The sequence below is a fragment of the Buteo buteo genome, chromosome Z (assembly GCF_964188355.1).
Source record: "Buteo buteo chromosome Z, bButBut1.hap1.1, whole genome shotgun sequence".
Classification (NCBI taxonomy): Eukaryota; Metazoa; Chordata; class Aves; order Accipitriformes; family Accipitridae; genus Buteo; species Buteo buteo.
This window is the reverse complement of record NC_134204.1, coordinates 30,071,450-30,096,800: the sequence shown is the minus strand read 5'-3', so window position 1 is coordinate 30,096,800 and position 25,351 is coordinate 30,071,450. Positions and strand designations below refer to the sequence as shown.

At 43.1% G+C, this 25,351-nt stretch overlaps 1 protein-coding gene and 1 long non-coding RNA gene across 11 annotated transcripts in view; one reads left to right on the top strand and one right to left on the bottom strand.

The window, feature by feature from the left end:
* Window positions 1–2,784, bottom strand: part of SMARCA2 (SWI/SNF related BAF chromatin remodeling complex subunit ATPase 2) — a 126,474-nt gene extending 123,690 nt beyond the window's left edge. Inside the window, exon 1 of one of the 4 annotated variants that reach the window (XM_075019529.1) lies at window positions 2,649–2,784. The gene's annotated coding sequence lies outside the window, so the exon portion shown is untranslated. Of the gene's footprint in view, window positions 1–153; window positions 432–908; window positions 1,280–1,335; window positions 1,481–2,648 lie in introns of those variants that run through there. The other 3 variants (XM_075019531.1, XM_075019530.1, XM_075019532.1) reach the window with 3 other exon arrangements.
* Window positions 2,785–2,951: 167 nt separating this feature from the next.
* Window positions 2,952–24,174, top strand: LOC142027474 (uncharacterized). 7 transcript variants are annotated; one of them, XR_012649157.1, is made up of 6 exons: window positions 2,952–3,197; window positions 4,889–4,980; window positions 15,036–15,194; window positions 16,134–16,225; window positions 17,401–17,468; window positions 19,224–24,174. It is a non-coding gene; the product is annotated as an uncharacterized LOC142027474 (long non-coding RNA). The 7 variants fall into 7 exon arrangements; XR_012649155.1 differs by having other exon boundaries at window positions 2,952–3,206; XR_012649154.1 differs by having other exon boundaries at window positions 2,952–3,325.
* Window positions 24,175–25,351: the final 1,177 nt, after the last annotated feature.

Below are 25,351 nucleotides of genomic sequence, written 5' to 3'. Positions count from 1 at the left end.
AGCAAAACAGAAAAGAATGGAAGCGGAACAGTGCCGTGTCATAGATCCCATATAAATTTTTTTATGGGAAGTATGCAAAATACTTAAAATGGCTAAAACAAAAACCCAAACAAACACAAGACTTACAGATTCTTCAGTCGGTTATTTACTTACCTATCTAAAACATTCATCAAAAGACATCTTAAAAAGCAACAGCGTTAACCTAAAGTTTGGAAAGTCTGAATATCAAACATAAGCAGCAGATACCAAGGAAAAACTTCGGCACGATCTATGTAGTCATGCTGACACTTAAGCACTCTTTAGATGACCATAATACACTCTTCGGGGAAAACAAACAAACAAAAAAAAACTACCAAAAACCCACAACCCCAAAAACAATCGGTTCACGGTAACTTCAGTTCGACTTCAGAGGAGCTGCAACTTTTCCAGCCGTGTGCAGTTTGTGGTTCCGCCGTCATAAAGTCGGGGTGGGGCGGGGTGGGGTTGTTTCTCCCAGCACCACGGACATAATCGAACGTGGTCGTGGGGGACACACGGCACCGCGTGCTCGCGCGGGCACACAGACGGCCCCACGCCAAGCCGCCCCGGCGGACGCTCGGCCGCGGCCGCGGGCCACCCGCCCCCCCTCCTCGGCCGCACCGCGCGGGTCTTCCGGCCCCGCCGGACGGCGCGTAGGCCTCGGCGCTGCACCCCCCGCCGCCTCCCCCCGCAAAGGCGCCGGGGCGGGCGCGCACGACCCACGGGGCCCTGTTCTCCCCCTCTCCGGCCTTTGTGGAAAGTTTTCGCCCCGGCCGACAGGCGCTGAGCCGTCCTCGCCTGGAGATCCGGCCCCGCTGCCCCCTTCTCCCTCCCCCCCATCAAGCAATGGCTGCGCCGCTCCCGGCGGCGGGCCGCGCGGGGCCCCGTACCTCGACGGCGAGGGGGGCGGCGGGGGGCCTCGGCGGCGGCAGGCGGGCGAGCGGCCCGGGGCATGCCTCAGGGCCGGGCTGGGCCCGTCTCCCCGCCGCTCCTTCCCTCCGCCACCATGTCACGCCGACCAAACATGTCCGTGCGCTTGTCGGCGCCGGCGGCGGGGACTTCCAGACCGCCCGCCGCCGCCGCTCGCACCGGCGGGGGGACGGGAAAGGCCACCCCCCGCCGCCGCCGCTTCCCACCGCCTCCCTCTCCTCCCGCGCGGAGGCCCGGGGACGGGCCCCGCTGCCCTCCTGCCCCGCCCGGGAGCTCGCCGCAGCGGCGGCCCGCTGCCGGCCCCCGCCTCCGGCAGGGGAGAGAACTTTTCCAGGGGCCGACCACCGCCGTCCCCCTCTCCCGACGGGGCAGACGAGCCGCGTCTACCTGAGCATCCGCGTGTGTACGCATCCTCGCTCCCGCCCGACCCAGTAAGAAGAAAAAAAAAAAAAATTTCCGCGCACACCGGAAATAAAATGCTTTTTTGCTTGGAAGGCGATTACAAAATTGCAAGCGCATGTTTTGTGCTACTCCGCTTCGCCGACTGCTGCAAGGCGCGGGGGGAGGGGAGGCATGATTTCTGCAGGGAGACCGGGGAGGAGGAGGGAAGACGAGCTATTCGGGAAAGTAAATCGCGACACCTTTACAGCAGGAGTCACTGACTGCACAGTTAAAACCAGAGACTGGAAAGCAACAGGAGCCGCAGCCTGTCGGGCGAAGTCCCAGCCCCCACCTTCTCCCCCCTCCCCGGTATGTGTAGTGCTTGTGACAGGCAGGCAGGGAGGGAGATTATCCGGATCACGGCCTCCCTGGCTCTGCCGGGTAACGCCGCCACTCTCACGGGCAAGACCGCTCCCCCTCGCACCATCTTCCTCCCTCCTCACGCCTCCCCACATCCCCTTCCTCGGCCGGCTCTACAGGCGAGCCGGTGCCACAGCGGAGAAACAGCCCGACCGCAACACATTCTCCCGCCGCCGGACACCGTGAACTTCACCCCGCCACCCCCGGCAGCCGCCGAAACGCAGCCCCACCAGGCGGCCCGCCCCAGCTGGGGCGGCAGGCGAGGCCGCCGCCGGCCCGGCCGAGCCGCCCTGGGGGCCGGGGTGCGGGCCGCCGCGCCCCCGCATCCATTTCTCTGCCGCTCGCGTCGCCCGCAGCCTGCGACACGCTCGCTCGGCGACAAGACCAACGGGTGCCACGAGCCGGGTGGTGGTCGCCGCCGTGCCAGCCCGCCGGCCCGCCGGTGGGAAACGCCAGCCGGCCCGCCGCACACCGCGGCACGGCGGCTGGAGACGCGCGGGCGCGGCGCCGCTCCCCCGTCCCTCCCGCGGGTGCCGCTGACTCACAAGTCAGCCACCAGCGGCGCCGCGCGGGGTTTTTTCCCCTCCCCAAACCCCCCCCCCCCCGAAGATTTGCATCGTGATTATTCCAGAAATACCGGCTCAAAACTTTCTTCTCTCCACCCACTGGGGGATATAAATATTCGGGAGGGCCGGGCGCCGGAGAAGGTGGGGGGAGGAAGCAGGTGGCACGACGGCGCCCGGGGCCAGCGGGGACGCGCTGGGGGAAGGGGAGGGAAGGTGGGCACGGTGCGTGCCGGCGCGATCACTAACAATAAAGGACGGCGCAGGCACCGCCGTGCCAGGGACGGGGAGCGGGGCGGGGGGGGGCGGACCGAGTTGTAAGTTGTATTTACCTACCGCCCGGGAGGAGCGCCGTGCTGGATGTCGCTCCTCTCCCCCTCGGTGAGTCACCCGAGTCCGGAACCGGAGCGAGGGACTAGATTATGAACATGACTTCATTGATGACAGCCATTCCCTCCCCTTCCTAAACTCCTGCCCCTCCCACCGCCTCCCCTCACCGACGCCACCGCTCAGGAAGTGGCGTCCCCATTGGCCCGCCGGCGCGGGAGTGCCCGCCCCCTGCGCCGAAAGGGCGTTCCCATTGGCGTCGGCTGACTGTCGCTCAACCGAGAGGTTGGGGATGGGAGGAGGCGTGCAGGAGCGTGGCGGGCGGGGAGCGTTGTGCGAGCGCACGGCCGGGGCCCCGCTCCTGTGCTTGCCGTGCAACGGCGGGGCGGCCTGGGCTGCCGCCCGAGGTTCCTCCGCGCCCCTTCACCCCCTCCCCGGCTCGCGTGTGCTGAGGGGACAGAGGAGCGGGAGCGCCCTCCGAGAGGGGGGCGGCGGCGGCGGCGGCGGCAGGGCGCGGGCGTTGGCGGCGGCGGTACTCGCGGGAGTGGTTTGGCAGAGGTGAAGAAGGTGCTGGAACTCCGCCGTGCCGCTGCCCCAGCCTGCCGGGGCGAGCCCGCCGCCGGCGGGGGGCGGGGAGCAGGCGGCCTGACGGGCGTCGGGGTCTCCGGTACCTGGTGGTCGGCGAGGTGGGGCGGGGCGGGTGTCTCCCTGCCTTTAAAAAAAAAAAAAAGGGAGGGGGGGGAGAAAGGCATGGAAGGGCCTTGTTGTCCGTCCCGAAGCTTACCCCCCGTGCCCGTTTTCCGGTGGGAGAGGGGCCGTCGTGGGCGAGAAGAGGCTGCTGAGAACATTCCAGCTGAGCCGGCCTGTCAGTCAGGCGGGCTCCCGCTCCCACCGGCCGCCGGCGAGGAGGCATCGCCGGGGCTGCCGGGCGGTTCTTTACACGGACCCTCTCGGGAGACCTGGCTGCTGCCTGTCGCGGGTCTGGAGGCGGCTGTTGAAGTGGTGGCCGGGTACAATAAGGCTGTGTTGTTTCTTGGGGATAGGAAGGGTAGAGAGCGCAATTATGTTTCTTCCGTCTGGCGTGCTTTCCGTGCTTTTAGCTTTTTAACAGTTGGTTTGGAAGTACGCTTTTCAACTCCGCGTGATGGTGCTGTATTTTTTTTTTTTTATGCTGTGGATCGTTTACCTGATCTGCAGCCAGGCGCTGCAGAGCTCTCGTGTTGTTTGCAGAAGCTACCTACACCTGTTTATGTAACAAACGACTAAGTACTTCATTAAAGTAATGGGCCAGCCAGTCTGAGGGGTTGTTTTGAGCGCTAGTTGTAGAGTCTACTTTTAAAAAAAAAATACAGCCAAACTGCCATACGTGGTGTTATATGTAACTATCTTTTTTTATCCTGTCATGTGGGAGGTATTTGCAGTTCTGAAGCTAGTGTAACTCTCTTACTGTGGATTTCACTTTCTGCTAAGGAGTAAAAACATTCAGGGGAAATTCAGATACTGCAAGTGCTCAGGTGACAGGATTTAACATGAAGTTCCTCTGCTGCGGCCAAGTGGAGTAGTGAAGGACCCGAAGCAATGCTGGGAGCACCAAATGCACCTTGTGGTCACTAAGTGACAGCTATTGTTTACGTGGTGTTTAGTTTGGGGCTTTTTTTAATTGGTTGAATAGGAGCAGTAAGTGCCAAGTTACAATGCTGGCTGTACAGTGCTAATTACTACTGTTGCAGTCGTTTTCCAAGGTGTTGTTACTTAAGCGTTAGCTTCATCTTGTCTGTTGTGTAAAGTGACTACCAAAATGCTGAAAGATAAATGTGTAAGAATTAATGCTAACTGGACAGTACTAAGTATCCAACAGATAAATAAAGGGCTGTGTTTTCAATTCGCCATCGTCTGTGAAATACATTTACCTGAGGACAAAATCAAAGAAATGGAAACATTCAAATCTGTGTATACAAAATAACTAATATCATTGTGTAAAACTTTTGATCCACGAGTAATTTATAATTTTGGTTTTAGCTTTGTCTTAAACCATCAGTTGCAACCCGGTGTCTGAGATAAAAGAATGTAGTTAACATTCTTGGAAAATTATGGTAATGGCAATTAAAGGGGTGAAGGAATTCTTCCTTTATTATTTCCTTTTTTTCCCTTCATACCCTACTGTAACTCATTAGGCAGTCTGGGGTTTTTTCCCCCCTCCTCCATTCCCCAGAGTAAATCTGAGAGCCCTTTGCCTTTTCTCTCTCCAGAAAACAAGCCTTGAATAATGGAGGGGAAGCTTCCTTGCAAGACAGCTCAACTGCTTGTTGGACTCGGCAGCACTCAAACCATTCTAAACCAGGTCAAGCTGTTCTTTTTGGTAGAAAGAATACAGGGAAGAAAAAAGGAATATAAAATTAATCTTTCGGGCAAAAGAAAAAAATGTGCACTTGACTTTGGGATAGATACACCTGTCTTTAGTTAACAGTTACATTTATTTTGGGAAAGCTGGAGCAGCCAATTTCATTTTGGGGCAAGAAGAACTCCAGTTGAATGGGCATGTTGCTAATGTCAGTCTGAAGGCTTTTTCTTTTTGTATTTTGATGAAGTATCATTTAATCTCATTGTAACCTGTACTGAGGGGTTGGAAAACGTGGTTTTTGTCAAGGCAGGCATTTTCAACTGATGTGAAAGTCTTTACAGAAATTGGTAGTATCAGTAGGGGCTCACTATAAGACTTGGATGGCTGAAGCTTCATGTATAGTGAATAAGCAGACATGGTGAATAATCATGTGCTAAAGGATAAAATTATTTTCTTCCAATTGATTTGTTTATCTTAGCAAAAGGAAAGAAAGATGAGGGCCCTTAACTGAATTAATGCTTTGGATGCTGCTGACAACAGTAAAATTGCACATAATATTTTCAAACTAGATTAAGTACCGTGATGAGAAGAGGTACCATTTTGACTAGCTAGCTCTGTCGTTGTGGAACTAAAGTTTGTGTGAGGAATGATACCAATATAATTAAAACTGTTCAGAAACTGATACATCAGCAGAATTCTTGCAGGCACACTCTTACACCAAAAGAAGGTAATTACTATCAGGGATTTGCAGATGTTTACAGCAGCCTCACCATTACCACCTCAAAACCCCTGCTGTTAACAGTTTGTATAACTGTTTGCTACCAACCTTCTGCCAGAGGTTGCAGCCACTGCAGCAGAAATGGTGGAAAGGAGTAATTTTTTTTTTTTTTAGTGCCTCAGCCAGTTGCTAGCAAAGTTCAGCTGCTTGGGTTAGGTGGCCAGTGAAAATGGGCTTAAGCTAGAACACTTAATGAAGATGGCTCAGGTTTCTATATAAATAACAAAACAGAACAAAAATATTTTTTTAAATGTCCAGGGAGGTCACAAGTAAAACTTAAGATGGAAATGTGTAACATTTTTCCTTATGTCTCCTGCTTTGGTGGATAGTGTTTGCCCCAAAAAGAGAGAAAAGGCATACTGGTTTGAACTTTATTCAAAGCTTTCAAAGGTGAAAATGCGGTGAAGGCAAGACACTTCAGCTTTACAGTGAGGTATGTTCATTGAGATCATCATCAGATGGGGGAATAAGACTGGCCTCTGTGAGTTTGCTGCAGTAAGGTGGAAGTGTCTTGCCTTTTACACCAAGAAAGTTCATGTGTCTTGGGTAACTAACAGAAAAAACAGGCTTTTTTTTTTGTTAAGCATTGAAGGCAAACCCTGTGATGAAGTAGTAGATCAGAGATAAGAAACCCTGCAAAGCATCTGTTTTGCTGGTACTCCCCGCAAAAGTCTTCTCATGACCTACCCATTGTATATTAGGAACAGTATTCTACCTGAAGTACGTGAATCCTAGAGGGGAGGGTACTCTTTACCTACCAATAATTTCTGTTCTAATACAACTTCCATGAATGTGCCTGGTACGTGTGCACTTTTCCCTTCAGCCTTGTTTTTCTGGAGGCATACGTGATCACCTTGCTGTCTTCATAGGTTTAAAAGATAGAGTCTCTTTCAAAGTAGCTTCATTTGCTTTAAACTCTCAAAGTGTGTTTGTGAGTGTGATGTCAAAAAGACAATATTCAGCTGAGATCTTCTCAAGGCTAAGTAGAGGGGAATAATTACGTCCTTTGTCTAAAGAGCTGTTCTGAATATGTTCCAAAAGGAAGTCTCTGTGTGAGAAAGGTGGGTTGGCTCGCAGTGATAATGTGTTAGTGTTCCTATTGATTTTGTAGTCCACAAAATTCCAGAGTTTGGTTTGATGTCATGTTTTAAGGGAGAGGAGAAGCACACTGTGCTGTTGATCTCTCTCTCCTTGTTTTTTTCAGGCTGCTGTTTCACTTCGTAACCTGCTGGTCCTTGTTTTGTCTTTGTGGTTTTGCAACTTTATACTTGATTCTGTTGGATTTTATATTCATGATTTTTGAGATTCTCTGCAATTTCTCATTTCTAATCCTCTCTCCTAAGGTACTCACCAAATCCCACTAGCTTTGTGTCAGCTGCAGATTTTATAAACAAAGTCATCACTGAAGCAATTAAAAAGAATATTGAATAGAACCATGCCCAGAATAGATTTCTCTGGGACTCTGATGTGCACTAAGTTATTAAGCATTCATTCCTGGGTGCTAACCTGTTCTGGTTTTGGCAGCTAGTTATCGTTTTTATGTTTTTGGTAAGATAATCTGTTTCCTAGTTTTGGCTGTTAAACTGCCTGCTGGAAGTGGTCAAACAACTTTTGCACATTGGGGCAAACCCAGAATTCTGAACTGGTGCAAGTAGTTCTTGGAAAGTCCCTTTTGCTGCTGTTCTTAATAGTGTTCCTACTGCAAATGTGAATTTACCCATCTTTAAACAGTCTCTGAGTTTGTCTCTGAGTACAAGAAGCAGAAGTAAAATCTATGGTGATTTGCTTATTCTAGTGCTCCTGATACTAGAATTGTGCTAATTGCAGGGCAGGAAGGAAGACTACTGCTGTAGAATTTTGGTCCTATAAGCAGCAAAGGTTGTGAATATACTAGACTGGGAAAAATAAGTTCTTTGTTGTGTGATTATGAAGACTGTGGTGGTTCAGTTTAGTCAAAGTGGAAAAACAGGTGTAGATGACTGTGTTGTTTTCTTCTGAAAACACTCAACTCAAGCCAGGCTACTACTTGAAGAATGGCATATATTACAGGATCAGTTCTAGTTTGCAGTATGAAGCTGGGTTAGAAAGGAAATCTGTTTAGGTAATAAATACTGAGGCCTTTAGAAAGCATGACTTACACTTGCATTCTGGGTAAGTCATAGTTATGTACCAGGGAAATCTTATGACTGTTCTGTATATCAAGCATGGTGGTCACAAAGACACAATCACATCCAGTATATTTGTTCCTCCATCAATGCTGTTTATGCCAGTGTTATGCATAGTGACTATAAGGTGGAATTATACTACCTAAGAAATATGCATTTAAATAAGCTACTGCTCATCATTTATACAAAATTTGAGAACCACTTACAAGTACTGTCTCTAGTTCTTGAAATACGGAGGTCATTTTGCTCAGATATAGGCATGTTTAGGACAATGGGATCAAAATAAGACTGAATTTGGCCTAAATTTTCTAACTGCTGCTAACATGACTTGCATCCTTCCTAAATATGCATTTTTCTCTCATACTTAACTTCATAGCGTGAAAGATGGGATAGCTTTCTGCTGCCAACCAGGAAAAAAAAATGAAAATACCACAGACAAAATCATAACTCTGACTCTCACTCCCTGAAGAGAAAAAGTAGAGATTTTTTTTTCCTGTTTTCACAGTATTATTTTGGGATACTATTGCCTGTTTCATGTGTGCTCAGGTTTGAGACTACAAAGTTGTGAATGCACAAGCAAAACCCAGATTATATCAATATAATTCTTTTTTTTTTTTTTTCCTTGAACAGTGGAATGTATTTGCAGTTTCTCAATCATGGCTTTTTTTTTTTTTGCCTAATACAATAGCAGCTATCAAATAAAATTATGAAACTTACCAGTATGTTCTAAGTCAACCAAACAGAAGCCTATTTTGTATCAAGAAGCCAGATATGTTGAGATTCCCTCCTACCTAAAGGCAGAACTTTTGAGACAAGTCCAAGAACTTCTCGTTAGTCTTTGTATCTCAGAAATGTATTTTATCAAAAATCAACTCAGTGGGTATAAGGGAAAACAAAACAGTCAAATGGGGAGGGGAATGGTCCCTTAAGAGCAAATTCTTTCACTATTTTGTTAAATCCATTGTCAGCATGCAAGGGCAGTTTTGTTGTGTGCTGTAACACAATTTCCCCAGTAAGTGACAGCTATCTGCTCACTTACACAATTTGATCAGAAAGGCCAAAGGCAAATAACAGACCTCAGATGTGTAAGCTTCTCCAGAGGATATCAAACACCTGGATAAATTGGGGCCATCTCTGCTGCTGTTCAACTTGTAGAACAATGGCAAGATAAAGCCTTAAAGTTGTTCTGTTAATGCTCACTTACTTATGAGCTCATTTTTAACAGTTATGGGTAAGTATGACTCTGGAGATACTTTTATTTTAAACTTATACTTGTTCCTCACAAAATCAGATGTATGAACATGAAATATGGCTGCTTGATAGGGAAGGTATGTTATTTAAGGTGTGGAATTTTGATTTCGGCTAGAATATACTGGCCTTGTCAACATACAGACTTTGCCTAATTTAGTGTTCACACCCTGGTTATGGTATAAGAATAGTTTGCTTCCGTTTAGCTTTAGTCAGTTGATCTTGAAGTCAAAATAAATCATTTACCATGGGACAGTGTACTGGACACCCCTAGACTCAGCTGTGCTAATGGAAGAAGTAGATATCAGCTGTCTGCCACTGCTTTATAAGTCAGTGCTTGCAGTGATCTGCCAACACAGCAATTCATGTGACCGCTCTCTAATATGAGAAATTCAGAAAAATCAGGTTAATTTTGACTGTTAAGGGAAATGCTGTGAGCCAACCCATCAGATTTTGCCAAAGTAAAGCTGCTACAGGCTGTGTTTTCAACATATTAGAGAACTTCAGTCCTCACAAGAAATGTGGTGATGGGTGAAGTCAACATTTAATCCAACAAAGTAGCTGAATCCAGAAAAGGACATCCATCCATAAACAGGAATTCATACAAGGGATTAATAATTCAGTTAAATAATTTTAAGTTCACATATTCTAGTTAGGTTGGGGACATTTCTTTGTTAAAAAGATCTGTGTGTTGCTTTCAGAAACCCTAATGAGTTGTTCAGCCTTTATACGTGTATACAGCCTGTATCATGCAAGTTCTCCTACCTTAGCTTGCATGGGTTTTGTGTTCATCGTTGCACTGACTTTGCCTGCTGTCTGTCTGAGAATTAGAGCCTTTTTACCCTTTACCATCTTGTTCAGTGACCTGTACATGTTAAACTTAAAAATACCTAGGAAGTTGTTTTAATACAAGATGTTTTAATCTGAGTCATGCACTTGTGTAAGTCATGATGGTGTGCTTGAAAGCTTCGGGGTGGGATAGTGATAATGATACTTACTGTTCAGTTTGTCTTGTGCGACAAATGTTAAGTTAGATAGCTGAGATAGCTAAGGGCAGTTAGCCTCAGGCAAAGAAAGTTCTCAGAACAGCTGTTGCTACATACTGTCTTCGTACCTTGGAAAATCTAGAGTTTATTAATTTCAGAAACTTGGGTGCAAATGCAGCAAAAAACTGTCAGTAGATGAAATTGTGGGACTCAGCAATGAAGACTGTTCTCCCCAGCTTTGCTGGAGGCCTCCTATGAGAAATTACTAAGCTCTTCTAGGTTCCACTGGGCTCAAATAGTGCTCCCCTTATTACAGCTCTGACACAAATTATAATAGATTCACACAAAACATTTTAATAGGACACTACCCCATGGGTAGGCTTCCTCTCCCATCAGCCACATTACCAACCCTTGATGTGGGGCCAGGAGAAAAGAGCATGTTCCTAGAATTGGCCTACTAAGTTCTTAAATGTTTGTGGAGATATAAAGTACTGGCAGAGGTTTGTGCTATTCCAGTGTAACCTGATATAGCTGAGGTGTGGACGTGGCACTGCTTTTGAGCCAAAACCATAAAGTGGTGATTTTTGCCATGGGGCTTTGTGAATGTGTAGGGATGTAGGACAGGATGCAGTACCCTTGCAAAGATGTGGAAGAGCAGCTTGTTCTAAGGATCAGCTGGGGATCTGAATTCCTTGGAGTTAAACTGCTTTCCAGTTGAGAAGGTGTAGGATGGAACTGGATGTATATGCTGAAAGCTTAAAAAGGCGAATGAGTAAACATGCAAGCTTCAAAGGCAAAGTTATTCCTCTAAGACAACACTAAAGGTTAGTGGTGCCTGAACCAAAGAAAAGAGATTCTCTTACTGCCCATTTCACAAAGTCCCCCTGCTCTTTGGTTGAACTGAAAATAAAGTCTGCTGAAGAGGCTTTACACCACAGTGGCTGGGGCACTCCATTGTCCTGGCTGGCGGAAGGCAGAACAGTCTGTGTGTTAGTAATGTCTTTAACTGCTGCAGCAGTTTGCTGCAATGCTTATGAGTCTTTCCAAGCACTCTTTAATGCTCAGGTGGAATGTAATATATGTGAGAGACCATTATTGCATTCAAAACATTGTGTTCTGGTCCACCTGTTTGATTTTTAGGACTTTTAAAAGCTCTTATCAGTCTGAAAGCCTCTAACTGTGTCTCAGACATAGATGTATCTAGCCTCATACTTCTTTTTTTCTTAAGAATAATCAAAACTGTAATGAAAAAACTGTTAATAGGGTTACAAACTTGATTATTTTTATGCTTTTGTGGCTAAAGGAGCAGAATTGGATACTGGTATTGAACAACAAGAAAGTAACCCATTTCTGATAAGAAGATACTCAGAGGAGTTAAGTTCTGTGTAACAGGCTGATATCAATGGTTTTCAAATACTTCCTTTAGCAACTGCCAAGAAACAGAAATTTTTCTTTCTTTCACTTCCTCTAGACTGCATAAAACATATGCAGTTAACCAACCCCCCCTTAATTTCTGATGATTTACCACTTCCTAAAAATACGTAGGACTTCTCTGTGAAATTACTTTAATGATGACTTTTTCCTCTATAAAATGTGTGTAGAATGACCTGCTAAGGGCAATAGCAAAATAAAACAAAGAACCTTAGATGTCAGGTCATTCCCTGGGGCAGGGTGGGGAAATCTGAGGAAAAGTCAATTATCATTTGTTATTTGAGGTAGTTGTTGGGGTCAAAGAGTCTTAAATGACCTGAGAGTACTTGAAAAGTATTACTATAAGATATTGAGGAAAAAGATGCCACAGAATCCTAACATACTAGTATCTGGGAGAAAGTAGGTAGGTTTAAAACCTCAGAATTCATTTGTTCATTATAAAAGATGAAAGTATCAAGGAAAATAGACCATCAGGTGACTGTGGGTTTGTACTGAAGGGGTATTTGTCTGGCAGGGTTTTAACTCTAGTGCACTAGCTAATTTCAGTAATTATAAAGTGATGCATTTAAATGGATCATCTCTGGTTAGAAGCTTTTGAAAGCAGAGTGATTCCACTCCAGGGAAGGCAATGAGCTAGTTAAACTTACACTCCTTAGTTACAGAGAGCCTGATATTAATATCTTGGAGGATGAAACTGGGTAGGTGTGTCATTATTTTGTCAATAATGCCCATATTTTTGTTAATTGTTTTCTGTATTATTTATTGGTCCTTTGTGTTTACTCCTATTTAGCAGGATAACTGGATTTTCCTCAGAATGGCAGGGTTACAATCACCTGCCTCAGTATTGTCTCCATCCATTCTGATATGTGCTCATGTTAACATTAAGGACTATGGCTGTGCACCCTTTGCCTCTGACTGCCATCTCACTGTACCCAGTGCTGTGAACAAATCATCAAGCAGAGGAAGCCTGCAGTTTGGGTGCATGTGGAAGCCACGAAGAATTTTATGAAAAATTATGCCTGGGTATAAGTGTATGCTGAAGCTTCAGTTCACGTGTGTTAGTGGCATTTAATGCTGTATGTTACTATGTGTGGTATACAGACTGGTAAACAGCACAGATGTGTGATTGTATTAAACTTGCTCAGAAGCCTTTCAGAAAGCACAAAGAACCTGCAGTTTGCTTGTGAGCTTCTGAACATCCACTAAGACTGGATGCATTAAGAATAATTAGCAAGGAAGAAAACAAATTTGTGAGTGGGTAGATGCAAACAGTCTGAGATAGAGTAATAAAACAACCATCCCCACAGTAATGAAATCAGGTCACATTTAAAAAGATAACTGGAAACCAGTACTGGATTGTTGTGTAAGAGGCCCAAGAACAAAGAAACAAATATAATCAGTTATGAAAAATATGCTGATATAGCCCTACTTGTAAGGGATGTAATGACAAAATAAAGCAAGCTACCAACAGTGTAATTGGGGATGCAGTTGTGTAAGGCCCGAGACAGGTATGAAAGACATGGAAATCTCTGGAAATCTATTGTAAAGCATTATCCTGCACCACAGTAAAACAAACAGAGCTATGTTCTTTGTACTTAGAAAAGAGTGTTACATAATTGTTAATAAATTGGGATTTATGATCACAACCTTTTGTCTGGGGGGAGCGATAAAGGTTCTTGCAACAGGAGAAATTGATTTGAAGTAATGATTAGAGGTATGTCTCTCTTCCCCCTTTTAGCTCTTCTTCCCACCCCTCACTACAGACAGCAACTGTCCTGCCTGGTAGGCTGCTGAGGAGGGACTAAGCTTGCTACTTTTATCGTTGCATAGTACTGCCCAGAGAAGAAAAGGACTTATTACTTTTGTTGCTCACATTTGTTTCTGCTGCTGCCTTGCATACCTCAACTTTTTCCTCAGAAGCCAAGGTTATGCAAGTAGGAAGTAAAACTGACTCTTCAGGTTGTATAGGCTGCTGAAGCAACTGATGATTGCTGTCTTAGCCCAGGCGAAGCAGGTTGTCTGCTGTTCTTAGTTGCTGCCTATTTTGCCTGGGCTGAAAGCTAGTCCTTTTTTGCTTGCAAGACTCTGAACAGGCTGCATTTTAGAACCTAGGAAAGGGCTAAATTCAGAGTAACCCGAATAGAAAATGCACAACCATGGCTGCCTCTGAAGCTGCTATGCTGAGGGCTTTCCCAAACAGCTGCTAAGAGCAAAAGTGTGGTACAAATCCTTACATGGGACAGATCCAAACTGGAAGGTTAACTCTAAATGTACCAGCAGCATGACCAGATTCTGAAACCATCCCAAAAGTTAAACAGAAATTGCCAACTTGAAAAACCAAATAGCTGGTTGGACAGACTTCTAGCTATTCATGTTGCCTGGAAAGTTGGCCTGCACAGCAGGCCTGTAAACCACGGTTGGTCACCACATGAAGAATTCTGGAAGAAAGGGATCGGATCCTGTGCATGAGTAAGGGCAATAGCAGCAAGGTCTCAGTTCAGCCCATGGGCAACTTGACAGTAAAGTTGGTATTAAAAACTCATAAGACTGTTGAGGAACAACCCAAATACCCTGGAGACAGTGGGTCTCACTGCTATGTAATGAGCATGCACAGAGAATAACATTCACAGGGTGTGGTACTGTGTTACTCTGCCAGATCTAGACATGAGGCTCCGTTATCAGCATCATTAATATATCCATAGCTATTCACCTCTCCCTGTCCTGTCACCTACCAAACAAGCAAAATTTTGGCCATTCTGAAGAATGAAGGATCTCAATGGAGAATGTTGCTCCTTCTAAATACCCATTCTCTTCCCTGTACCTAATTTCTGTGTTCTCTTTTTCCCTTTTTTTTTTTTTATTTTTTGGTAAAAATGCAGATGTACATGAAACTTGTTAGCTTACTTCTGTCTTCCTAGCTGGTATGCGTGGTCTGTCTGGAAGAAAAAAAAGGATGGTATGTGTGGTCTGTCTGGAAGAAAAAAAAGGACTTTCTTTTATTTGAGGGAGGAGCAGAAGAAAGACAGTGAGGATCAGAGGAAGCACAAGAGGATGTAAGAATGAGAGCAAGGCCATAATGGGAATGAGAAACAGAGTTAAAAGTGATCGATGGGAAGAAATTCAGGCGAAGGAGTGTGGAACAGACGTTCCTTGCAGCTAGTGGGAAGCACATTTGACTGAGCCAGTTCTTTTGCCACCTCATGGCTACTACAGCTTTTGCTGGTAGCTGTTGTATAACTTCAAAACTAATTTCTATGCATTGTTTGATCTGATAGGTGTTTTTGGAACATCCTGCATAAGCAACTTTATATGGAAGCTGTTATGATTGTAGTCGGTTAGAGGATGATCTCGGGGTAAAGTAGACTGTGTAGAGATTGTAAACAAGTAACCCTCTTAACATGCTACCTTGGCTCACATATATTTTGTTATTTTCTGTTACACTTAAAGCAATGACAACTAATTTAAGGAACAAGTACCTTAACGCTGCTGCAATTGTGGAGAAGTTACTGCTGAACTGAGGAGTAAGAAAGTCAGCCTTCAAAAAAGATCTTGAGTTTCAGTCATTCCGAAAGTGCCATTTTCCAGGCAACGTTATTCAACATGTAGGTGGGTGTTTCTTTTACATTGTTGGGTGATTTTACTCGGGAAACATTCTGGCTATTAGAGGGTACTGATGGGTAGAAAATTTGTTGTGAAAAGGACTGATAGTTACCACAAGCCCTGCAAGGGACCAGTACTACCCACAGATCAAACAGTCAGGAATGGAGGTCTGCAGCTATATTGGGGTTTGTGTCTAATGACCAGGCTTTGACAGAGACCTTCTGGAAAAGCAAAGCACTGATTTCAAGAGTTGGCAAAGATGTTAGTGCAGATGGGCCTTGAAACGTCATGGGTGGAACCTTTCCTACTTTGTTTTTGGAAGTATACATGTGTGATCTGGGTTTGTCCCTCTTTGGGAATTCTTTCATTTTTAATTTAAGCAACAGCAAGTGAATTGCTGCTAAAGCGTTCTGGAGCTATACTGCACATAGTTACCACATTTTTATCTTCCTGAGAAATACTGCTTTCATTTCTTCTTTTCTTTTGTTAAAAGACCCATTTCTTGGGTTAAAGAAAACAGCATTAATTTGCATTGGATGCTAAACTGAGTTAGTAAACTGTACCACCAACACTCCTGTTCAGATCCCTAACACTGTCCTTATTATGTACTCCTGGCATATGGAGCCATGTTGACACATGATGGTACAATTTCTGGCTCAGCATGCCATGGTGGTGAATTTTCTCCCCCAGTGTTTCCTTATGTCTGCAAGTATACTGTGGAGAATAATATTCTCGTGTTGCAAATGTAGTTTGGCCAAGCACCTAAATTCTTGCAAGATAGACAATCCCCACTCTGAAAGCACAAAGGCAGCAGGCAATTTCCCTGAAAGAAAGAGTAAACTAGTCACAGAGATATGGACAGCACACAGAGGCCAACTTTTTGTCCAATGATCTAACTGGTAGAAATGTTGAATCTTTGCTGACATGGTGAATTTCCTGTTGCAGCTCAATAAATTGCATTAATTACCTGATGAGAAGAAAAGGAATACTTTGAAGGCATTCTGTGAAACAACCACTGTCAACAAGAATTACAACAGGTAGGTTTAAAAAGTTGTGGTTTTAAATTTGTTTTCCATTTAGTAAAAAATTCTTGAAAAAACAAGCTTTCCAAGAATAGATAGCGAAAATAAATAGTGACTTATCATATCCTTGTAACAACTTACTGAGTAACTTCATGGGGTGGCAATGTTTGTAGGAGGATGTACTTTGATTTCAAATACAAGCAGGACTTTGTAAACGTGTTCAAATCACTGTGCACATAGCGGCTTTGTGCCTAGAACCTACTCCAGATGGGTTATATATAAATTGAGTAGAAACCTCATGCTACAGTTACAGTATTATGCAATTAACATCTTTAAAGGTTTGTTAAGCTACTTTAAAATTTTCTTTCCAATCCCATAGGAATTCTGCTATCCGTCTGATCATAGATTTTTGCATTACAAAGTTATTTTGGTGCCACCTCCAAAAAGCCCCTTACAAATCTGCTGCTGTATTGGGCTGGGCTGGTTTTGTCTTGCAGCTGGGTTGCTGATTGGGTAAATCTGTGACTGCATCCAGTTCCAGAAGAGTCATTGTTTTTTTTTAAATTGGTACAGCTCACTATGACTCGCAATCCACTGTCTTCAAGATCCACCACCCACAACTACTTTTTGGCCAAATTTAAGACTGAAAAGAGGGGACCAAATAGCGGCTGAGTCACTTCTGTTGTGTGCCAACAAGTAGCTCATTTGCTGATTGGCCACCTGCCTTTGATCTGGATTATATCATACCAGGGAGCTGCTCCAGCTGGCCAGAGATTGGGGAATGTTAGCTGTAGTCAAGGATACCTGCAAAGCACTGGGAGCTGTAGTGAAGGGTCTTTGAAGAGAAGCACAGGGAAAGGCAAATTAGAGGGAAAGCAAGGGAAAAATAGAGGCAAGGAGCCAATTTCTGATCTCAGCATCACTGATGTCACCAATGAGAATGTGGTCCACAGAGTGCTGGGGAAAGAAGAAAAGAAACAGGTCAGAGAGAAAGGTGACAGACCAGCAGAGGTGACAGGGGATAATTAATCATGTCTCAACTGTAATCTTAATGACTACTCTGCATTAACATTTGTAATGCCTCTTACTCAGCCAAGAGCACAAAATTAATAAAATCTTTCCAAGAGACTGCTTTGTCTGTCATAGCAGCTCCAGCAGTGATTTTTACTAGTGGCACACTCACTCTGCAGATCCATCTGAAGAGCAACATGCACAGATCTAATGAAGAGGACAAGGATTAAATCTCCTCATATTTCAGGTGAAATCCTATAGTAACAAATTTCCTTGTACTTATGATCTACTTTCTTGTAATGTTCTACACATTTCCAAGGTTGCTTAATTTGCTGGTACTCTAAAGCTAGATGAATACCAGCTAGGTGTTTTTTTTCTTTTAAATTTTCAAAGCTTCAGCTACACTTTAGAACACATTCTCCTCAAAAAAAGTCCAGCAAACCCACAAAAAGCTGACCTTCCTGAAATAATTTCTTTTGAAAATGCTCGTGTGTTGGAACTCTATTGGTGAGTCAAAATAGGTGAAAATAAATGTTATCTTTGGTGCAAGGATTTTCTTAGTTATTTCACTGGACCATTTGTTCTGAAAGTAGTTTTTCATCTTCTAAAACGAAGAACAAAAAGTATGCACGAAGAACCCCTCATCTGCTTCCAAATATCCTTTAAGCTAAAAAAGTTATTTTTAATGAATTACTTGCTTATAATGACTCCATTCCAATTTCTTTCATTTTACAAACATTTAGCTGAGCAAAATTCTTTGGGTAGGTTGACCTACAGCCATAAAAGTAAGGCAGAGCCAACAGCTACTTTCATGTGTCTAGATACAGCTAGGGCTAATGTGATTTCAGTTACTGCCTTTCACTAAAGAGGACATCATTCTCTAAAACAAGGCTTTGGAATTCTTTGTCCATTATTTGAATGGCAGTTCGATTTTGAGATGTGCTGTGTCTGAGAAGTCCCACTGAACTGCAGGAAAGGAGGCATTGTCTCCTATTTCTGTTGTGCAGATACTCGGAGGCCTGATCTAGCAACAAGATGTGCTATGTTGTTTTTCTGACCATTGCATTAGAAAGTGCGATAGTTTTTGCTGGAATTTTTTTGCAAGTGTGAATGTAAAGGAGCTTGTCTTTGTTTTGAAGCTGGCAAACTTGTGAAGATTAAAAAATAACCTCCCACAAAAAAAAAAACCTAAGAAAATTCTGCTTCCAATTAGAGGCAGTCTTGGACATAACTAAAACAGGTACTGCATATTAAAATCATGGACCTACTCCTGCCCCGAGAAACAAAACTGTCTTCTGAAGTCAACAGCTTTCATTTAAAAGATACTTGAAATTCTCATTTCCAGATATTTCTGTTGCAGTTTGAATTCTTTTATCCTAGACTACACCAACCACCCAAATTTGCAAGTGGAAGCAGTTTTATGACCTCAGACTTGAGCCCATGTAGAACTGCTGCTCACGCAGAACAGTCCTTGTGATTTCAGTAGGGTTGCTTGCAGTATGTAACACTTGTCGCATTTACAGATTTCCAGCTTGGAGCGAAAATGAAGCAGGTGTATGATTATAGAATTAACTCAGCTGACTGAGCTTTTTAAAAACTCATTTGAATATGTAGTATGTAACTCACCATATACTGTACAGACCCCAGTTTTTAATACTGCTGGAGGAGGTCATTCTCTCCTTCTAAATTGGACGAAGTTTCAGTAGCGATAGATACCTATTAAGAAAAGTCAGTAAGAGAGTCAGCAGGGTTGTATGATTCTTAGTAAAGGAAGTGAAATCATGTTATTCAGCAAGTATTTATGGATAAGTTTAGAAAAATATCTGTAGAGTTTTGGAATTCACCAAAGTTGAAGAAATTTTAGAATGTGAGATGTCTTGCTGTAGTAAGTTTACAAAGCACCTTAATGCTATTATTTTGGAAAAAGAAATATAATTTTGCTTTGCTTTTCACTACAGTACTTAGTTTCTTCAGTAGAAATAAATTTTGTTTCCCTTTACAGCAGCTGGAGCTGATTTACGGTCCATGTCTTCCTGGTATAACTTGTCTAAGAACTTCTCCAAGTACAACTGAAACCAGAACAATTAGGGACAGAAATTTGCACTAAGCTGCTAGTATAAACTCCACTGTGTCATACATGCAGCCAGTCAGCTTCTTACCAAGACAGCTTTTCTAATGGTCCACTGATGAAGGATCTCTCCACAGCCATCCTCCTTGGAAGAGAGATCTGCTCCTTGTTGTATGCTCACTAGGTAATAGGAGTGAAACCCAGGATATGATTATAAAGGTTCCTTCCCTTCAAGCTTTGATTAGCTTTTAATTATCATGTCTTAAACAAGAAGTCTCTTCATTGTCAAGAGAGCATTCTCCATTTTGCTGGGAGAATGTGTCACAGGATGATCATATGCAGCGCACCTCCTTGCTTCCCTTTCAGCAGTTAATCCTCTCCTGTCTTGCAGCCTGAGTTGCCCAAACCAGATTCCTCTTCAGCTGATTCCAAATAAAAATAATCATCTTTCAAAGTTGAGTCTACAATTTCAGCCATAAATTGCCAGCATTTGTTAGTACAAAGGAGTGCTTAAGAAGATGTGTATTAATGACATAGGGCCATAATTCTCAAATGGTCTGTTTTCAGCAAGTGCTTTGAGAAATACTCTTCAGTCTCTTATTAACATACATTTTATATGCTGCTTGTTTGAGACGATTCCCCTGATAGGCAGATTGCAGCCAGGAATAACAAGGATGTATAAGGAGCTGTTAGGAAATGAGATGACACCTTTGACATGAATGAGAGCAGGGATCATGGTACCACTGACATCATAGTGGTGGGGTTGCTGTAATCTGTGGCAGATTGATTTATTGCACATTACAGAATTCATGCAGATAAGTTCCTTGCATCATACGTAGTAAAGAGAAGAGACCCTGAAATCCCTAACAAAAATGCTTCTGCTCTGCATTCTGCAATGAAGAATGATACCTGATGAATGTGAAGCATATATACCAGAAATGCATCAAAAACATTTTTCTCTGAGGCTAAAATTGTGTTTGACCTGTTAGAAAAAATGGAATTTAGCACCATCCAAACAGATATCTTTCTGCCAGCAATGCCTGCTGTTCTCCAAAAGGGTAGTACGGTTGTTCATAGTATTCTCCTTTCATTCATCTGCTTGTACATTATTGTCTCACAATTTCTCTAAGAATCACAGTAAAGAAATTGATACTTCAGACCCACCTTTCTGGCTCATAGAAATGACAGGAAAGACATGATCCTCTCCCCAAGCAAGAACTTTCTTTGTGCTAGCTTACAAAACAGTCAGACAATGCATGGAAAATTACTTGGGAAAATTCCCATGATTTCTTGGTAAATTTATGGAAGAGCTGCTTGTTTCTCATTCTTTTATAAATTGGGTTGATGTAAAAAGCAGTCTCTATATAGCTTGAATCAAAGTACAGTATTCTTTTAAGTTGCCTAGATGCTATACAATCTGAGGAACTGCACTTATGTAACATGATGTAGGAACTGATGCCAGTTTTGATATAATATTATTAACAATATTAGCATAAAATAATAAATTCTAAATGTAATTTATTCTTTCTGGCATGTTAAAATTATTTGATTCATTGGTAGTTCTTCAGTCCAGTCACTTAGCCATTCCTGTAACTTCCTGTAGTTCAGACATCCCTAGGTAATGTGCTGCAAATACTGGAAATACTTGGACTTTAAAAGAAGTGCTGAAATCCCTGGTTTGATCTTCACCATGGTTTGAAATAAGAAAAACAGCAAGGCATGCTTTAAATGCAAGCAGAAAGTCAAAGATGATTCCAATATATAGCAGGTGCTCCTATAGCTTTTTGAACTCTCCAGGAACTGGATTTATATATTAAATATTCATAGCTGAGCTACGAACCCTTTTGTATTTCTGGTTTCTTCACCTTGTGACAGGTTTAGTTGCAGGCAGAAGTTTTCCCTTCAGACTGTGTTAAGCGTTTTAGTGGTCCAGTATATTCTGTGTATCATTGAAGTGGTGTAAGGTAGCTGCTGTTTTCCCACAATGCCTTGGAAGTGGTTCTTTAATGTAAATAACTGTAATGCTTCACAGCATGGTGTAAGTTGTTTGCCTGTAACAGGTTCACATTTTGTCCAGAAACTGTAATTTCATTTTCTTCAAAAGCTGGATTTGTACTCTTGTAAAAGAAATTATAAGATGTTGTGCTGTGTGTTTCTCAAAGTTTGAAGATCTTTTTAGAAAAAAAGATTTTTCAGCTTCTGTATACAACTACATCTCCAAATATAATCAGAATGTGATCTATGCTATTTTTCCCTAATCTCAGTAATTTCTTAGCATTTTTCCCCATAACATTTTCCTAAGCATTGTGAATGAAGGGGAGAACTGAATACACCTAAACCAATAGGTTTTGATCCACTGTGTCATTTAGCTTTTTCTGATACACCTGCCATTGCACAGGAAAAGAAAGTTTTTATAGCTGTGCACATTTTTTTTTTCCTTTTTAAGCTTTATGATTGGAAATGTAGCCTGGTGTGACTACAGCAATGAACACTGATTTGCATGAGAGTTTGAGTATTAATGACATTGAGCACCACCTGAATACAAGTTGCTCAGCAGAAATCTCTGAAAAAAGACAACAAAGTCATTTTATGAGACTGAGACTACTACTCCCACAGTTTCAACTATCAGAAGCACTCCTCTGTGGGTTAGTACCTTTTCTGACAGATTCATGGACCTTACTTGGTTTGGCAGTCATAAGTTTGAAAATAAGTATGAAAGAGAATCCAAAAAACCCTAACAACTCTTACCTCTGACAGGATATTATAAAATGAGCACTTTGTGTCCAAATAGTACAGTTGGTGAGTGATGATGTGCTACTAAGTCCAGACTATTGTTATTTTTAAATTAAATGACAGCAGAATGCATACTGAGTTGGGAATCAGTCTTTAATTTTGCCCTTCTTGAAACAACCAGACACTGCTTCCTTGCTTATAAATATGAAATATGCAATATATTTTTTCCATTAATATGTTGACACCTGTATTTCCTTGGCCACTACATCTTGCTTTAGGAAGGTGTATTAAGCTCTGTACTCCAAGAAGAAGGAAACAAAGAGATCTTTCCTTCATCATTTTTCCTTCTCATTAGAAAAAGCATAGAACAGACATTTAGTTTAAGATTTCAGGTTCACAATAATACGAAGATGCTGACAAGAAGTGTCTGAGTGCTTCAGTGCCAAGGCTTGCTTAAGTACAGCACAGAGGTGTTGTAGTGTTTATAAAATATATTCTCAATACTGCAGAACCCTGAAGGTGAGAGCATGAAAAACCATCTGGAAATAAAAGAAAGGAAGCAATATTGTGCTGAGAATCTAATAAGGCCCATTCTCTTTTGTGAGAAAGTTGTTGAATGAGTGACCATGTGCTGAACAGTAGACAATGCCTAAATAAATAAGGCCAGCTTCTTGATATTATGAGAGTCAAGGTTGATGTTTTTAAAGTGCAAACTGTTAGTCATGGAAGTATGGGGCCTAATCTTATAGTCTTTCTCACAAGGAAACTTTCCTTTGCTGCACTAACAGTGCTCATGAGAGTAAATGTACTGAGACCAAATTTTGCTCTCACACTGACTTTGTGCATGGAAGTTTTATCACCACTGACTGGCTAACATTGGATTTTGCTTCAGCATTAGCTGTGGAGGATGCTGGAGTTCAGTTGTATTGGTGTCTGCTTTTGAAAAAGGGAGCAGTAGGAGAAAGGGAGTCCTGTTGCCTAAAAAGCAGAAACATCCGCTGGAGTTATTAACAGGTTTTTGGCTGAGGTCAGCAGTAGGGCACCTTGTTGTTGATAGACTCTTCCTCCAGCAATTCAGAACAATGTAGTTAAAGCAAATATCTCATTTCCCAAGAAGCAACCTAATGAGGCAAAAACTGCTTTTGAAAATGGGGTACGTATGCCACTACTTACCAGTGATAGTAATCCTCAGGCTTACTTGCAGCTGCGTGGCTAACCAGGATTTTTACAGCTCCAGTTATATTGTTTATATAGTTTCCATAAGTGATCTATTCATAGATGCTGACAAATCTTTGAAATGGCTCATTTCACCTTCTTCAGCCACCAGCGAGTTACTTGGCCTTAAAAGCAGTTTCTTGAGAAGCTCTGGAAGCAAATTCAAAGCTGACCAGAACCCAGATGTTCCTATTTTCACTGGTTGTTTAAGGTTTCTCTCCCACAGAGTGATTTAAATTGAGCTGGCAAACTGTGTAGATGAAAATGGGCAGACTTTAATCTTATTTACATTGTTTATGACAGATTGGGTGGTGCTTGGAGGAAAGTGCATGTATGAACAAGCTCTAAGGTAAAATACTGGCAAGTCTGCAAGTGCTGAAAATTGGGCATGCATCATGCTGAAGTGCTTCCTCAACAGAAAAAAACAATCCTTGTAGATGCTCATCTCAGATGTTACACAAAATGTCTAATGTTTTTGAAAGAAGTGATACAGGTGCCGGACTTGTTATGTTTTCTCTGAAGATTAGCCTGTACTCAGTGAAAATGATATAAAATGTGCTAATTTGCACTTTCAATAGGGAAAATATGTTCGTTAGGTTGGGTTAATTGAAATGTGTTAGCTGAAACCCACCCATTTCTCCTTCCTGGAAGTACTTCACCACTGCTGGGATGATTTTTTCCACAGATTTACAAGAGGCTCTTTTTCTTTGAAAAGTGAGAATTTGCTTCATGTACTGTTCAACTTTTTCTGTTGCAAACTTTGCTTATAGAAAGTATATCCAACTTACAATGTCTCTCTGATCATGTGACATAGTATAACTCTGTGTGGTACACCTTGTTTTGTATGCTCAGCAGGCATTTCATTAACTTTTGCAAATGTTCAACCATAATATTAATTTTGTTCTGTAATAAAATTTCACTCACAGATTGGGATAAATATGATATAACTAGCATTCTTGCCCTTTCCCTTTAATTTTTATGAAATAAACAAGTATTGCCCTTGTTTTGCAGGTTGGCAGTCAGGACAGAATAGCTTAGTTTCTTAACGTGGAAGAGTTTAGGCACCTAGAAACTAAATGAAAGCATGCAATCCATGAGTGTAACATAATCACAGTCACTGAGGCTGGTGGACACTTCTAGCAGAGTCAGATTCAGAAGGTTGCTCAGGGCTGTGTCTGGTTGGTTTTTAATATCTCCAAGGATGGAGACTACGCATCATCTCTGGACAACCTGTTCTAGTACTTGATCACACTCACAGTAAAATTTGTTTTTTTCTCATGATTACATGGAATGTCTTCTTATTTTGGTTTATGCCCACTTCCTCTTCTCCCTTCACTGGATATTACTGAGAAGAGTGTGACTCCATCTTTATTCCTTCCCATTGGGTGTTTATGCACATTTATAAATCTCCCCTGAGCCTTCTCTTCTCTAGGTAGAATGGTCCCAGCTTTCTCAGCCTCTCTTTCTATGAGAGGTGCTCCAGTCCCTTCATCACATTTGTGGCCTGTCATTGGACTCACTCCAGGATGTTTGTAGTGGCCTAGACCTGGACCCAGCATCTGCATGTGCGTCACCAGTGCTGAGCAGAAAAGAAGGTTCATCTCCCTTGACCTGTTGGCAATGTCTTCCTAATGCAACCCAGGATACCATTGGCCTTTTTTTCCCACAAGGGCACATTGCTGACTCATGGTTAATTCGTTGTCCACCAGGACCTCCAGCACGTTTTCTAATGAGCTGCTCTCCAGCTGTTCAGCCCCTTGTGTGTAACCCCCCTGTGTGATGGACTCATGTATGTCCAGTTTGTAGATAGACCTATCCGAGTGCATAGGCACCTGAGTTCTCGTAATAAGGTATTCGAGGTACGTGTCCATGCCTAGGCCGCAGCTGGCTTGGCAGGTCTGAGCACTCTGCTTTCCAGGTCGTGCCTGAGCCCGTTCAGAGGTTCCTCGATAAGTGATGCTGGGCCTACAACTCCAAAGGGATCCAGTGCTGTGACTGTATTCATATGCACCTGAATGTATACTGCTGTCAATTAATCATCCCAAAAGAGAGTGGCTGTGGTCATTTTCATTCTTAAAAAGTAGCTGGCAGTCCAGGCAATATCCATCTTTATT